Source organism: Bos grunniens, chromosome 6 (assembly GCF_055505025.1).
Source record: "Bos grunniens cultivar Pamir isolate PY7600 chromosome 6, Bosgru_T2T1.0, whole genome shotgun sequence".
Lineage (NCBI taxonomy): Eukaryota > Metazoa > Chordata > Mammalia > Artiodactyla > Bovidae > Bos > Bos grunniens.
In genome coordinates, this window is record NC_141170.1 from 12513816 (window position 1) to 12529908 (window position 16093).

General features: G+C 41.5%; 1 protein-coding gene and 2 long non-coding RNA genes across 12 annotated transcripts in view; 1 reads left to right on the top strand and 2 right to left on the bottom strand.

Annotated features, from left to right (window-relative positions):
- Positions 1-16093, top strand: part of SLC2A9 (solute carrier family 2 member 9) — a 233564-nt gene that overhangs the window by 61142 nt on the left and 156329 nt on the right. The gene's annotated exons all lie outside the window — the stretch shown is intronic.
- LOC147370282 (uncharacterized) lies at positions 2848-9615 on the bottom strand. Of its 2 annotated transcripts, none has more exons than XR_015165151.1 (2): positions 9302-9615; positions 2848-8283 (listed from the first exon to the last, which is right to left on the bottom strand). It is a non-coding gene; the product is annotated as an uncharacterized LOC147370282 (long non-coding RNA). The 2 variants fall into 2 exon arrangements; XR_015165152.1 differs by having other exon boundaries at positions 2848-3542; positions 9302-9415.
- Positions 11833-12954, bottom strand: LOC147370283 (uncharacterized). Of its 2 annotated transcripts, none has more exons than XR_015165156.1 (2): positions 12800-12954; positions 11833-12444 (listed from the first exon to the last, which is right to left on the bottom strand). It is a non-coding gene; the product is annotated as an uncharacterized LOC147370283 (long non-coding RNA). The 2 variants fall into 2 exon arrangements; XR_015165157.1 differs by having other exon boundaries at positions 12741-12954.

The window sequence follows — 16093 nt, forward strand, 5'->3', positions numbered from 1 at the left end:
CAAATACCTGGGCTCCCAGGAGGGGGTTGTCTCTCCTGGCAGCAGCAAAGCTCAAAAGCACGATTCTGGCCAAGGAGCACAGTACCCACACCCACTTTCTGATCCCAAGCCAGCTGAGAAGGTAATGCTATTCATCCTGTAGACTGTCTTTTCCCATCAGATTGGATTTATTTCAGATAGTCTTGGAGGATATGTGAGTAACTCAGTGAATGTCTTTTTTGTTGTTTTTTTCATATTCATGCTCAGGGAAGACGGATTTGGGGCTTCTAATACAGGAAAGGATGTCAAATGGGAAATTTTCTTTCATCTCTTTGGGGATTTGAAATACTCCAGCCAAGTGAGAGCCACAGTTATTTCAGTAAGTGTCAGCATTTCATTTTCTCTATTTTAATAGAATTTCATTTACCTTCAAAGAGACAACCGAGTTTCTAAAAGAGAATTAGAGAGAAAAGCTGTGCTTCAATGCAGGCAATTGCTCTGAAAGGCAGAGGCTGGAGGAAGTAGCAAGAAGGCTTTTAGAACAGACGCCAGAAGGCAAGAGAGGGAAATAAATGTAGGAATTAATGCTGGTGCCTTGAAGTTAATCAAAGATGCATCATAAAACACTGTGGGATTGAACATTTATGTGACATTTTATAGTTTCAAAAATATTTCAAAAAGCATATTAATTAGCTATTTCTCCTAAAATGATAAAGAAGAAAGGAACTGAGATAAAAATTGTAGGCAGAAGTGTGAGGAGATATGGGAACAGCTTCAGGTCATGAATTAATGGTTTCATATGTGTGGGAGAGCATTCGATCAGTTGAGGATCCGGCTGAAAGGTTGTTGTTGAATCATGCGAATACACTGGGATTCTTGGCCCCCGGAGGAGAATTCAATCCGGGGCCAGAGACAAGGCTTGATCGCTCAGAGCTTTTGTGTAATAAAGTTTTATTAAAGTATAAAGGAGATAGAGAAAGCTTCTGACATAGGCATCAGAAGGGGGCAGAAAGAGTACCCCCCTGCTAGTCTTCAGCTGGATGTTAAATAGTCACTAGCAGTCTGTTAATGAAAGGAATGTCTTAAAATTCAGAATGGCACCAGGTCCCTCACCCATAAGATGCATTTTGGGATAACCTTGGCACCAAATGGTTTATCCTGGGCCATAAAATGATTAACTTGAATCTTGAAGAAGGGCAGACCACCATACAAATAGTTTCATTTACATAGATTAGGGGAACAATATCTGAGTATAACATACTGGTTTGTCAAGTAGGTTCTGGGCCAAGAGGCGGAACTGACTTGGAGACAGAGTTTGGGGTAAAGGCATAGCACATTAGCATAGCTTAAGACGGACCTTTCCATAAGAAAAAGGCATTGGTTATCTCGAGGCGAAACCAGGTGTCATTATGGCAACACAGTATTTTAAGAGAAACCTCCCTTTAAATTTGTATAGAGAAGGAAAAAATATTGCTAGTTTGTTTCCTCCTGCCGCTTAAGAGAGAGAAAAATGACACTTGCAGGCTATTTCCTCCATTTGGAGACCCCTGGCCTTCCTGCCTGTTACCCTCTCATTTTCATCGACTCCAGTCCCCAGGTCCTGGTCTACAAAGACTGAAAAGTTTGTCATTTCTTCCTCCTTGAGAATTCCAGACCCCTCTCTCCTTGGGGACCCCTAGATTTCCTATCAACCTGCCTAGGAAATGACTGTCTCATTCCCCCCTTTTCTTTTAGGAGAATTATGTTGCCTAGGGAAAAGGGGCGTCGTTCTCATTCCATAACTACTTCCGAGCTGACAAGGGGCGTTGTCCCTAAATTGGTGAGGCAACATATTCTCCTAATCCTCATATTGAGGATATCTGATCCAGGGGCCCCAAATAGTAGCTGGAGGAAGCTACAGCAATAGCAGGAGTTTGAGCAACCATTTGTAATTTAAAAGCTTTCATGCAGCTAGAAACAAATCCAGTTATACAATTACAGATGCAGGGAGCAAACAGCAAGAACAAAACAACCAGAATTATTGTAATTAAGATAGTTGTCCACCATGGGGAACTAGTTAACGTTTCCCAAAGTGAAGCAATTGAGGCTTCAGGAGTGTCCATGGCCCTAATCATCTTGTTCATGTGGTTAGTAAAATGAGTAACATTCGTGTTCATATCAGGTATATATGTATAGCATTGGGTATGAATAATGGCACAAGTTCCTCCCTGTGCAGCTGTCAGAATATCTAGAGCCAATCTGTTTTGTAAAACCACCTTTCTAATTTGTGCTTGTTCAGCATTAAGAGCTGAAATAGCCTTTTGAGAGTCTTGTAATGCCTGTTGAGTAAAATTAGTCAAAGCATCTACTCGTAACATAACATCTGTAGTTCCCAAAGAGGGAACAAACGCTGCAGCCAAATAATCATACCAATGAAATACAGACCTTGCTCACCGAGTTTTAAGGTGGGGTAAATTAGCAGGCTTTTCTGGAAGCTCTGACAATATAAAGCCATGAGTAAAGGCTAGACCCAGGGTGCATCTCCCTATCCAACCAGGGGGAAGCCATGCCCATAGGTAAGAGCCACATATCCAATAAGTCCCGTTTGGAGCAAGCCAGCGCGACTGAGATATCCAGTCCCAATTCGTGCCTGGCCAGACAAAGGGAGAACCTGAACTGGGATTGGAAAACACGGGAATGATTACATTGCATGTTTCCTGAGACAAATATCCCACTTGTTTCCAATCATTGTAATTAAGTTGTTGGCTAACTTTTGGGGACGGCTCTGTTTGTTCCCAGCATATAGAGACAGTAGATATTAAATGTCCTTTTTCAGGAGTTAGCCATGTAACCTCATCCCATGTTTGATAAACGTCAGGTAAAAAACCATTAGATCTAGACCTATTTATATGTAGCAAAATAGTCATTGAACCAAGCAATGTATAATCAAAATTAAAAGTCACATTATGTCCATAGTTAGAGTACAAAGTGTTGCACCAGTCCATTTTAGGGTTGGTAGATGTCATCAGATGAAGAAGAGGCATCGCATGTGATTGTTGTCGAAGGTATTCACAGACTTGGAGAAAGTCTTTTCCTGGAAGTGGGGATGTCCACCACAGGAAGCCTTCCACTGATGAAGAGGGGAGCGCTCGGCAGACCCAGCAGTTAGACCGATTGTGGAATGTAGCATAGAGTGAGCCCAGGACAGGAAGACATTGTCTTGAGGATCCAACGGCAGACTCAGGATATTTGGAGTCAGCAGAAGTAAGCTCACATAGGTTATCAGGCCCATCTAAAAGGTACAAAGTCAGAGCATAGAAAGTAAAGACATAAAATGAAGTCACTTAATTTTGGTCAGGGTGCCACCTCTTAACCCGAGTATGATGTACCCACGAATCAATTCCTGGCACTTTGACAGCTGTGGGAGAGGAAAGAATAACCTGGTAAGGACCTTCCCAGAGAGGCTCGAGGGATGGGCCCCCAGATCCCAATGTTTTTATGAGGACCTCGGTTCCTGGCTCAAATAGAGGCTTGCTTGTCTCGGAGGCTGGGTCAGGAGTCGTCTCCCGGAGTTCTGTTAATGCCTGTTGAAAAACTGAGAGCTGAGTTACATAATTAGTTAATTCCAAGGCTTCAGGGTCTATAACAATGTCTGTGCGTAAGAAAGGCCTTCCATAAATACATTCAAAGGGGGACAGTCCCTCCTTTTTGGGGGTAGTTTGAGCCCTCATTAAGGCTATGGGTAGGACTTTAATCCATTTGTCCTGCATCTCGAGTTAATTTGCGCAGATGCCTTTTGATAATGTCATTAGCTTTTTCAACTTTTCCGGAGGATTGGGGTCTCCAGGAACAGTGTAAGTGATATTCTATTCCTAGAGCTTTAGATACCCCCTGAGTTACAGCAGCTTTAAAGGCGGAGCCATTGTCACTCTGAAGGCTCCGTGGCAGCCCAAACCTGGGGATAATTTCATGGATTAAAATCTTTATAACCTCCTTAGCCTGTTCACTACGACAGGGAAAAGCCTCAATCCATCCAGTAAAGGTATCTACCCAAACTTGTAAGCAAGAATATCCATTAGCTTTTGGCATATGAGTAAAATCAATTTCCCAATCCTCTCCAGGATACTTCCCACTTCATTGTAATCCAGATTTTGCTAGCTTTTCAGTCTTTGGGTTATTTTTTTTGACAAATCTCACACCTTTTGATAATATTCTTTAAAGTTTTCATTACATTTTTACCTTCAAACAAACGAGAAACCATTTGGTAAGTACTCTCGGCACCCAAATGAAAACTCTGATGTAAACCCTTAAGAATTTTCCACTGAGCATTTTCAGGAATTATTAATCGTCCATCCTCAGACTGTAACCATCCTTTATCAGTAATCTTTGCTCATTTCTCATATCTTTCTAATTCTTCCTCAGTATATTGTGGTCTTTCCTGTTCCACAGGATCTGTCCAGATCAAAGGCGTCTGTAGTGAAGGGGTTTTGTAAAGTGCCGCTTTTCTGGCTTGACAGTCAGCCAGATGATTACCTTCGGCTATTTTACTCCCATCCCTGCTGTGCCCTTTGCAGTGCATAACAGCTACTTCTTTAGGACAATATATAGCAGTTAAAAGTCTCTCGATCTCTCTGACATGCTTAATAGGTTCTCCTGTTGCTGTTTTAAAGTGTCTCTCTTTCCATATTGCAGCATGAGCATGTAAAGTCAAATAAGCATACTTAGAATCTGTGTAGATATTTACCTGCTGCCCTTTGCTTAACTCTAGAGCTCGGGTCAGGGCCACAAGCTCCGCTGAGCACTGGTTCCCTGGGGGAGAGATTTTGCTTCCAAAACCTGTTCAGCAGTCACCACGGCGTAACCTGCTTTACACTTTCCATCCTGAACAAAAGAACTGCCATCTGTAAATATTTCTATGTCAGGATTGTCTAATGGGGTATCCTTTAGATCCTCCCGAGCTGCATAGTTCAAAGTTAGGAATTGAGAACAATTGTGATCAGGTGTTTCATTTTCCTTTTCAGGAAGGGAAGTGGCAGGATTTAAATTTCCACAAACTTTAAGCTTAGTTACTGGTCCTTCTAACAACAATGACTGATACTTAAGAAGCCTACTGTCTGTCATCCAAATATTAAACTTAGAATTTAAGATTTCACTCACATCATGAGAAGTCAGTAGAGTAAGGTTTCGTCCATTAATTATTTTTAAAGCTTCAGGTGCTAATAAAGCCGCTGCCCCAATTACTCTTAGGCAGTGGGGCCACCCACTTGAAACTACATCTAATTCTCTGCTTAGATAAGCAATAGGTTGCTGGTGAGGCCCTCGGGGTTGTGTCAAAACTCCCAATGCCACACCTTTTCTTTCAGTGACAAACAAATTAAATTCTGACCCTGTGGGCAAGCTCAGAGCTGGAGCTTGCAGGAGAGCAGTCTGAAGAACCTTAAAAGCCTTTTGAGTTTCTGGAGACCAAACCAGTTTGTCGGTTTGGGCCTGCTGAGTTTCAGCTATAAGTTTATATAAAGGCCGGGCAAGTTCCCTGTAACCCGGAATCCAAATGCGACAGTAACCTGTGATTCCTAAAAATCCTCTCAATTGTCTTAAAGTCATAGGTAGGGGGTGATTTAGTATAGGTTTAATTCTCTCAGGGCCTATGGCCCTAGTCCCTTCTGATATGATTAGGCCCAGATATCTAACCGATTGTTGACAAAGCTGAGCCTTTTCCATTGATGCCTTGTAACCACAGTCTGCCAGAAAGTTTAAGAAATCTTCTGAGGCTCGCGAACAAGCTTCCTCTGTCTCAGCACAGAGCAAAATATCATCTACATATTGTAACACCACTGCTTCAGAGCTATTAAAGTTTTGTGGATCCCGTGACAAACTTTGTCTGAATAAGTGAGGACGGTCACGAAATCCCTGGGGCAAAACTGTCCAGGTTAACTGAGAAGCTGGCTGCTTAGGGTCTTCAAAGGCAAATAGGAATTGACTTTCTTCCGCCAAAGGCACTGAATAGAAGGCATCCTTTAAATCAATTACTGAGAAATATTTGGCCCGTTCAGGAATTTCAGACAATAAACTATAAGGATTAGGCACCACGGGGTGTAAAGGAACTACAGCCTCATATATTATTCGTAAATCTTGAACTAGTCTCCATTTACCATTCGATTTCTTTATACCCAAAATAGGAGTGTTGCAAGGACTGTTACAGGGAATTAATAGTCCCTGCTCCTTTAAATTTTCGATGATGGGTTTTAACCCTTCCTTAACTTCAGGTTTCAGTGGATACTGCTTCTTATGTGGAAATACGTGTGGGTCTTTGAGCCTAACAACTACAGGAATAGCATTTTGTGCTCGACCCACAGATTTTCCATCAGCCCATACTCTAGGATTTACATTTTGTTCAACTAAAGGGAGAGAAAGGGAGGGCTCCATATTCATGAAAACAGAGGCATGGACCTTGCTCAGTATATCCCTTCCCAAAAAGGGTGAGGGAGATTCTGGCACGATGAGAAACTCGTGTGAAAACAGCACAGAATCCCAGTTGCAAGATAAAGAATAACTGAAATAATACCTTTTGGCTCATCCAGACAGTCCCATTACGGAAGCGGATCGGGAAGAAAGTGGACCAGGGACTTCAGTAAGGACAGAATAAGTTGCCCCAGCATCTAAAAGGAAATCGACGGATTGGCCCCCCACAACTATTAAAACCCGGGGTTCCTCAGGTGTAATTAGGACGGGAGCTTGTGTGGGGACCCCCGGGCACCTTTAGTCCTGATTGTCTTGAGAGTCCGACCCTGGAGACCTACGCCTCTGGGGACAGTCTCTCTTCCAGTGTGGTCCTTTGCAGACTGGACATGGAGCCGGGGGCGGCTTAGATGCCTGAGGGCAATCCCGCTTGAGGTGCCCCTCCCTTCCACAGTAGTAGCAAGCCCATCCCTTTTCACCTGGGCCCCTCTGGGCATTTTTCTCAGGCTGTTTAAGAACGTTTTTCATAGCCATGGCGAAGGCTTCCGCCTTTTCCTTTGTCTTTTTTTGCCTTTCTTTCTTTTCCTCATATTCCCTACCATAATAGACTGTCTGAGCCAGTTGTAACAGAGTATCTAAAGACTGATTTGGTCCATACGCCTGTTTTAATAGCTTACGGCGGATATCTGGAGCCGACTGAGTGAGAAATCTATCCTTTAAGATCACTTTTCCCTCTTCACTTTCGGGATCAATCTCAGTGAATCTGCGAAGGCCTTCTCTCAGTCTATCTAGGAATCTACCAGGAGCTTCTTTCTTCTCCTGTTCTATATCTGCCAATTTGCCATAGTTTAAAGGCTTAGAACGCGCCTGCCTAAGTCCCTCAAGAATACATCTAACAAAATGACTCTGATCCCATCTTCCTTTAGCTGTGTTGTAGTCCCAGTCTGGTTCTACAGTTGGGACCGCCTGATTCCCAGTGGGGAGGGCCGCTATCTCGTTCTCCCTCTTCCCTACTGATTCATTACCAAGCCATTCATCTCCATAAGCAACCGCTTTTTCCAAAACTCGAGTCTTTGACTCAGGAGTCAGCGTTTGTCCCAAGATATACATCACATCCTTCCAAGTGAGGTCATAAAGCAGAGTAACACCTTTAAAAGCTCTAATATATTTTTCTGGGTCCTCTAAATAGTCTCCCAGATCCTCCTTGATTCTTTGTATTTCTTGATAAGAAAAAGGCTTATTAACTCTCACAGACTGATTATTTCTCCCGGTGGGTGTTTCATAAAGAGGCGACAGCTTGTGTGGCTGTTCCTCAGTCTCTCTGGCTGCTCTGCGCATATGATCCCAGGGATAGATTGGAGAAACCTGTTTTTCCTCTTCTCTTTGTCTCCTGTCCTCCATCTCATCTCTTACTTCGATGGTCTGAGTTTCTACTGAAACCAGAGTAGTCTGAGGTCGTACTGAGACAGGAGTTGTTTGGACCTTCATGTGGGCAGTTTGAATCCCAGTTTGGAGTCCCCGGTACGGGGGCAAAGTAAGAGGACAGGAGGGAGCTGAAGGTTTCACGCCCAAATCTATACCCTTAGGACATAAGTCTGGCATATTTCGCAGAGAGAAAAAGGGCAACACATATGCTACTTCTACCCATTTCCCTTGTTCCTTACAGAACCGGTCTAATTGTAGAACAGTATTATACTTAAGAGACCCTCCAACTGGCCACCGTTCGTCGTCCTCCAGTGGATACCGTGGCCATGCAGTATCACATAGGAAGACCAGGTGTGTCTTCTTTAAGCCCTGGGGATCAAATCTATCCCAGTTTTTCAGGATACAGTTCAAAGGAGTGAGGCTGGAATTGTTAGCTCCCATCTGTAAGAGAGAAAAAAAGCGACCAGCACCATTTTTTCTACCAGAGGCGTCCCTCCCTGCTCTAGATGGGGGTGTAGACAGACGTTACACCAAAAGCTTTTCCTTCCTGGCCGGACTTAGTCTGTCCCTTACCGACGCAGGCCCCGTACTCGTCCCTCCCAGTTCTACCACCGAGATGGGGTGGGGATGTACCAGGGGTAGACTTGATAGCATCCCTACTTGACGTCCAGCTCTTCACCCTTAACCTTGCTTGCCTCTGATGTCACCCAGGGTGAATCAGAGTAACCTTCCGGAATGCCTCCCAAGCTAAGACTACCGGGGGAAACATTCGTCACCTGAGTGCCTGTGCACGACCCTGAGTATTTCCTGACCACAATAAGACCGACGCGAACATAAAACTGAGATGTTCTTTCCAAGCATCACCACACCAGTATAACAGCCTCCTCTGATCCACTAAGAGCCGGCATTACCAAAGGAAAAAACCCATTGCAGTCCCAATCTGAGTAACCTTTAACCTCAGAGATGTTCTGGGAGCTAGAGCTCCATCTAGCTTCCGAACTTTCGATTCCTAGCGAGGCTAGACACTTTCTTGAATACCAATCCAAGTTTGGGACCTAAGCCACAGTACACAGTAACAATATAGATCACAAGTCCCTTGAAAGTCTATGATCTGATAGATTAGGTTAGTACTTCTAATTCCCAAGGAGTTATGAAATGGTCAAAGAGACCCAAAAGTTTGACCGAGAAAGGAGAGTTCGGTCCACACGCTTTGCCCATTTCTGGTCGGTTCCTGAAGGAGACATTGGGTGCCTCTTGGCATTGGCAGGTCAGTATAACGCCCCGACAGGTTTCTGCCATAAGCCGTATGAGATCACCGTGGAACCGCAGAGCAGGGCCCCTTACTTGCTTCACGCAGGGCATGCCATTCATTCACACAAGCACACCGTAGAGTTAGTAAAGCACGGCAGAAAACGTGTTCGCTAAGAGAACAAAGAACTAAAGCTCCAAGCATCCTTACCTTGTCCTGAAGGATCCCAGACGAGCCCCCAAGATGAAAGGTTGTTGTTGAATCACGCGAATACACTGGGATTCTTGGGCCCCGGAGGAGAAGAATTCAATCCGGGGCCAGAGACAAGGCTTGATCGCTCAGAGCTTTTGTGTAATAAAGTTTTATTAAAGTATAAAGGAGATAGAGAAAGCTTCTGACATAGGCATCAGAAGGGGGCAGAAAGAGTACCCCCCTGCTAGTCTTCAGCTGGATGTTAAATAGTCACTAGCAGTCTATTAATGAAAGAAAGGAATGTCTTAAAATTCAGAATGGCACCAGGCCCCTCACCCATAAGATGCATTTTGGGATAACCTTGGCACCAAATGGTTTATCCTGGGCCATAAAATGATTAACTTGAATCTTGAAGAAGGGCAGGCCACCATACAAATAGTTTCATTTACATAGATTAGGGGAACAATATCTGAGTGTAACATACTGGTTTGTCAAGTAGGTTCTGGGCCAAGAGGCGGAACCGACTTGGAGACAGAGTTTGGGGTAAAGGCATAGTACATTAGCATAGCTTAAGACAAACATTTCCATAAGAAAAAGGCATTGGTTATCTCTAGGCTCAAGAATAGCTAACTTCAGGCGAAACCAGGTGTCATTATGGCAACACAGTATTTTAAGAGAAACCTCCCTTTAAATTTGTATAGAGAAGGAAAAAATATCACTAGTTTGTTTCCTCCTGCTGCTTAACAGAGATAAAAATGTCTGACACTTGCAGGCTATTTCCTCCATTTGGAGAACCCTGGCCTTCCTGCCTGTTACCCTCTCATTTTCATCGACTCCAGTCCCCAGGTCCTGGTCTACAAAGACTGAAAAGTTTGTCCTTTCTTCCTCCTTGAGAATTCCAGACCCCTCTCTCCTTGGGGACCCCTAGATTTCCTATCAACCTGCCTAGGAAATGACTCTCTCACGGCGTGGGAGCTCAGAGTTCATCAGTGCTCCAGTGGGGACACGCTTCACACACGACTTACATCCAGTTGGTTCCTTTATACAAATGTTTAGTGTTTAGCTTGAAACACGAGGGAAATACAAAAAAGGAAATAAAGCAACTTGAAATTCTGCCCTGTTAGGTAAGGCAGCTACATCTATTACTGTCTGTATTTCTATCTACCTGTTATGCAATAGAGATTACATTGTGCTTAGCTTCGTGTTTTTCTTTTTAAAAAATCACCATCCTTGGGCTTCCCTGGTAGCTCAGATGGTAAAAAAATCACCATCCTATCAAAGTCATTTCTCTCATAAATCCATTTTCAGTGTTACATTATATTTCATCACAAAGGTGCACGATAGCTATTGCCCATTACTGAATGCGTTTGCTGTGCCTGAATTTACACTAACATGAACCATATGGAAACATATTTTTCATAAATCTCTCAACTCCTTTCTTTTAACTTGTTTGATTTTTATGATTATGTTGCATCCATAGCTATTATTCCACAGTACAGAAGAAATTGATAAATAAAAATATTAAAGTGTCTATATCTCACCATTGCTAGATAAACACTTTAACAGTTTCAAAGGCTTTTTCACATTTTTTTTATTTAAAAAATTTTTTTTTAATTGGAGGATAATTGCTTTACAGAATTGTGTTGGTTTCTGTCAAACATCAACATGAATCAGTCATAGGGGAAATATTTATTTGATTTTTGAGCTCTGCTGGGTCTTAGTTGTGGCATATGGGCTCTAGGTCCCTGACCAGGGATTGAACCTGGGCCCCCTGCGTTGGGAGTGCAGAGTCTTAACCACTGGCCCACCAGGGAAGTCCCTTCTGTTGTTTTTCAATCAGATACATTTATACACATACACACACAAACACATTTGGTTCATTACATTCATAACCTTTTGCAAGCTGATTATTTCACAACACAATGTTGTGAACAAGTCATTAAAATAATTATCAGGATAATTTTAATAATAGTTGCACATTATTCTGAGTTACCATAATTTGTTTCATTATTCTTTTATTTGCTGGACATTTCAATTGTGTTTATTATTGAAACGCTGAATTTTTAAACTTAGGATGAACAGTCTTCTACATAAATCATTATTCACTCTATTTGTGTGGTTTAGCACCCTAAAAATGAAAACAACAGGTCAAAGAATATACATTTATCTAAGGCTTTCGGGCATATCAAATCTTTCTCCAAAGGCCACCTCAGTTTGCTTTCCCACCAGCAGCACACAAGAGTACGCTGTGTCTTATGCCTTTGTCATCTGAAGCATTTTAAATAACTTGGGTATTTAATAGGCAAAAGCAATATAGTGTTGCTTTAGAATAAATAGTATTTTGTGTTTCTGTGCTTATTAGCAAGGTTGGATATTTCATAAGCGCATTAGTTTTCTGTTGGTGCTGTAACAAATCATCACAAATGAGATGGAAATTTATTCTTGGATCCCAGAAGTTCAAAAGTGTTGCAAGAAGGGGACCTCCTTCCAGGGCCCAGGAGTGGGCTCTTGTCTAATAATCAGAAATGAATTGTCCATAGAGACACATGTGCTGACAAAACAAGAGACTTTATTGGGAAGGGGCGCCCGGGTGGAGAGCAGCAGGGTAAGGGAACCCAAAGGAACTGCTTGGCCACGTGGCTCACAGTCTCGGGTTTTATGGTGATGGGATTAGTTTCTGGGTTGTCTCTGGCCAATCATTCTGACCCAGGGTCCTACCTAGCGGTGCAGGCATTGCTCGGCCAAGATAGATTCCAGTGAGAAGGATTCTGGGAGGTTGGTAAGACTTATGGGCTGGCATCTCCTTTTTCCTTTTGACCTTTTCTGAATTATTCCTGTTGGTGGTAGCTTGTTAGTTCCAAGTTCCTTACCAGGACCTCCGACTGTAAGATGACTCTTGCAAGTGGTTACCGTCGGATCTGGCCAAAGCAGGTGGTTTCAGTCAGCAGTTCCCCTAAAAAAACTGGTTTCACTGGGGTGAATTCAAGGTGTCAGGAAGTCTGGGCCCTTCTGAGGAGGAAGAGTCTATGCCTGTCTCTTCCAGCTTCTGGTGGTTGCTGGCATTCCTTGGCTTGTGGCCCCGTTGCTCCAATCTCTGACTCTGTGGTCACACTGCCTCCTCCTCTCCTTTCTTTGGTCACATTTCCCTTTGTCTCTGTCAACTGAAAAAAAAAAAAAATTCACAACCTAAAAGTTGAGAGCTATGTTTTATTCTGTGGACATTCTTAGGACTTCAAGCCTGGGAGATAGCACCTCAACCTGAGAAAATTGCTCCGAGGAGGCAAGGAAGGAGCTGAAATATATAGAAGTTTGTGCAACAAAGGGCAGGAAGTAGAAACATCAAAAGATTGTTGCTAATTAAAAGAAAACCAGTTGTCCCAAGCTAAGGAATTTAGCGTTCTATATATGGGAAGATATAAGGGTCTGGGCTCACTGAACTCATTCCTTTGATATGCACCTCAGCTATCTGGGGTCAATATCCTGTGTTTTCCCATCCTGAGTTTCTTCAAGGTTTACCATCAGAGGTGGCTGCAGTCCTGAAGACAGCTAGATGGTGGACAGACCTTGTTTCTGTTTCAAGTTCCCTCAGGGCTCACTGTCATTGGGATGGCTGCATTCACTGATGGCCATGACATCCTTTATTTACTGATATGGCAGGCATCATGCTTAGTTCACGCCTCCTTCTTATAAGAACACCTGTGATCGCAGCCCATCCAGATAACTCAGGATAATCTTCCCATCTGGAGATCTTTAACTGCAAAAAAATATTTTGCCACATAATTTGATATTCACAGTTCCAGAGATTAGAATACAGGTGTCTTTGAGGAGTTCATTACCAATGCTAATGACTCTCTTAGTAATTTTTACAACCTCTTTTGCTTTTATTAACCTTTTGATATATTTGTGGCATATATTTTTATGGCTTGGTTTATTTTTACATTTAGTTTCCTTTCTATTTTCAATGTGTGGATTTAAAAAATATATCGTTAAATATAACGAAGTCTTTCTTTTCCTTTGAGATTTCTTCCACTGGTTTTTATCTTAGAAATTTCTTCTTAGGAATACGATAAATTTTTATGTGTATTTATTTGTGGGTCATCTATGGTATTAGTTTTTACATTTAATTCTTAAAATCGTTTGACTTATTTTAGAATGTGGTATGAGGCATTTGCACTTATCTTTTTCCCACCCCTCCTGTCACTTTTTCCTAAACTACTCTTTAATCCAAGCGTTTCCTCTGTTGACTTTTGAGGTTTCTTTATTACACATGATATTCACAGTATACATGGGTTTCTGCTTCCGGGCCATCCACTTTGTTCCTTCATTTCTATTCTAGGGTCCATACTTTGTTTTCACAATCGTAACTTTATTGTATGTTTAATACTGTCCCTGCTAGTGTTGATTTTCAAAACTGTGCTGGAAACATTCACTTGTATATTCTCCCATGGGAACTTTAAAACTATCTCCTCCTTTTCAACACAAAAAAAGTCTTTGAAGCTGTGATTGGAATTGTGTTAAGCTGTTTGAACCCAATTAAGATTGTTTTTCATAACTCATTATTTCCACTGAGAAACACATGATGCCTCCCTCTTTATCTAGATTTTCTTATTATCACTCAGCTATTTTTATTGCTACTGTATTTTTAACTAAGCAAAAGGGGGATTAATTTTTTTGTTAATTATAGTTATCTTCTATCTTTTTGCTGCTACTGGAGTTTTTTTCCATTATGTTTGGTTGTTAACAAAATATGGGAAAACTACTGATTATATATGTTAGTATGGAACTCTCTTTTACTTTCTTATACTTTTTGGCTGCTTATTTGTTTATCCAGACAATTCAAATGAGTGATTACTGATAGCATCTGTAAAGACTGACAATTCTGCCTCTTCCTTTCTGATAATTAATCTCTCCTTTTTTTTGTTTTACTGACATTCATGTCTAATTGCATTGACCAGGCTATGTTAATAATGTTGACTTCAAGGGGCATCTTTATTTTCCCTGTTCTATTGGAAATACTTATTGTGTTTCATCATTAATTTAAATATGTTAATTTTTCAATTTAAAATGGATATTATTTATCTTGGTTAGGAATTATATATCTCATCTTGGTTTCTATAGACTATCAGCAATGTGGAAACTGTCTTCTAGTTTTTATTGGGCTAATGATGCTTCTTTGTTACCTGACAATCAATTATTAGATATGGTATACTATTAGAATGCCTTTTGTTAAACCATCCTCACATCCCTGGGATATATCTTTATTGGTCACTATCAAACATTTTTTAAATGTTGTTGAATTTGATTCATTAGTGTCTTATTTAGATTTATATACTTACAGCCAGAGATGAGATTTATCTAGACTTTTAATGCTTAATCTATATTTTTTAAATCTCTTTTCATCTTTTACCCATTCTCAGTTCAGTTCAGTTGCTCAGTCATGTCCGACCCTTTGTGACCCCATGGACTGCAGCACGCCAGGCCTCCCTGTCCATCACCAACTCCTGGAGCTTGCTCAAACTCATGTCCATTGAGTTGGTGTTGCCATACAACCATCTCATCCTCTGTTGTCCCCTTCTCCTCCTGCCTTCAATCTTTCCCAGCATCAGGGTCTTTTCCAATGAGTCAGTTCTTTGCATCAGGTGGCCAAAGTATTGGAGCTTCAGCTTTAGCATCAGTCCTTCCAATGAATATTCAGGACTGATTTCCTTTAGGATAGACTGTTTAGGATTCTCAAGAGTCTTCTCCCACACCACAGTTCAAAAGCATCAATTCTTCAGCGCTCAGCTTTCTTTATGGTCCAACTCTCACAGCCATAAATGACTACTGGAAAAACCATAGCTTTGACTAGATGGACTCTGTCGGCAAAGTAATGTCTCTGCTTTTTAATATGCTGTCTAGGTTAGATGATATCATATAACATTAGTAATTAAAATATCACAAGACCTCACTAATAAAACCGTCTCAACCTAGTCTTTCCAGAAAGAAATTCTTGGAGGATATTTTATCAGTTTCTTCTTTAATTAACAGTCTAATCTGTCTCCTTTTGAATCTGTTTTTAAAATTACTGCCTTTTCAATACAATCATTCATTTCATTGCAACATTCAAATATATACACACAAATATACATACAACTAAGCTCTTTCGTTTTTTAATGCTTTTTAAAAATAATTTTAAAAATAATTTATGGGTCTTCCTTGCTGCGTGGGCTTCTCTCTAGTTGTGAAAAGAGCGGGGACTACTCTCTAGCTGCAGGGCAAGAGCTGCTCATTTCAGTAGCTTCTTTTGTTGCAGATCAGGGGCTCTAGGGCTCAAAGGCTTTGATAGTTGCAGCACCTGGGCTCAGTAGTTGAGGCTCCGAGTTCTAGAATACAGCTCAACAGTTGTGGCACACAGGCTTAGTTGCTCCGTGACGTGTGGGATCCTCCTGGATCAGGGATTGAACCTGTGTCTCCTGCACTGGCAGGCACATTGCTTACCACTGAGTCACCAGGGAGCCCCACATACAACTATGTTTTAATATCCTTATGCCTATTCTTTATATCTTCTCTTTTGATTGAATTTTGTTTATTTGATTTTTGCTCTCTCTCTTTCAGATAACATTTTCAAAAGGTTGCATCTGATTTTATTTGCAAGGCTAAGCTCTATTATCCATTTTATTGCTTTCCAGTTTTATTGATTTCCGCTTTGTCCCGTTCTTATTCATACATTTTTTTCTTTGAACACAGGTCTGCCAATGTTCTGAAAAATTTTAGTATGTCACTTTCTCAATGTTACTGTTTCTACATAATTTTTCATTTTGATTCCATACT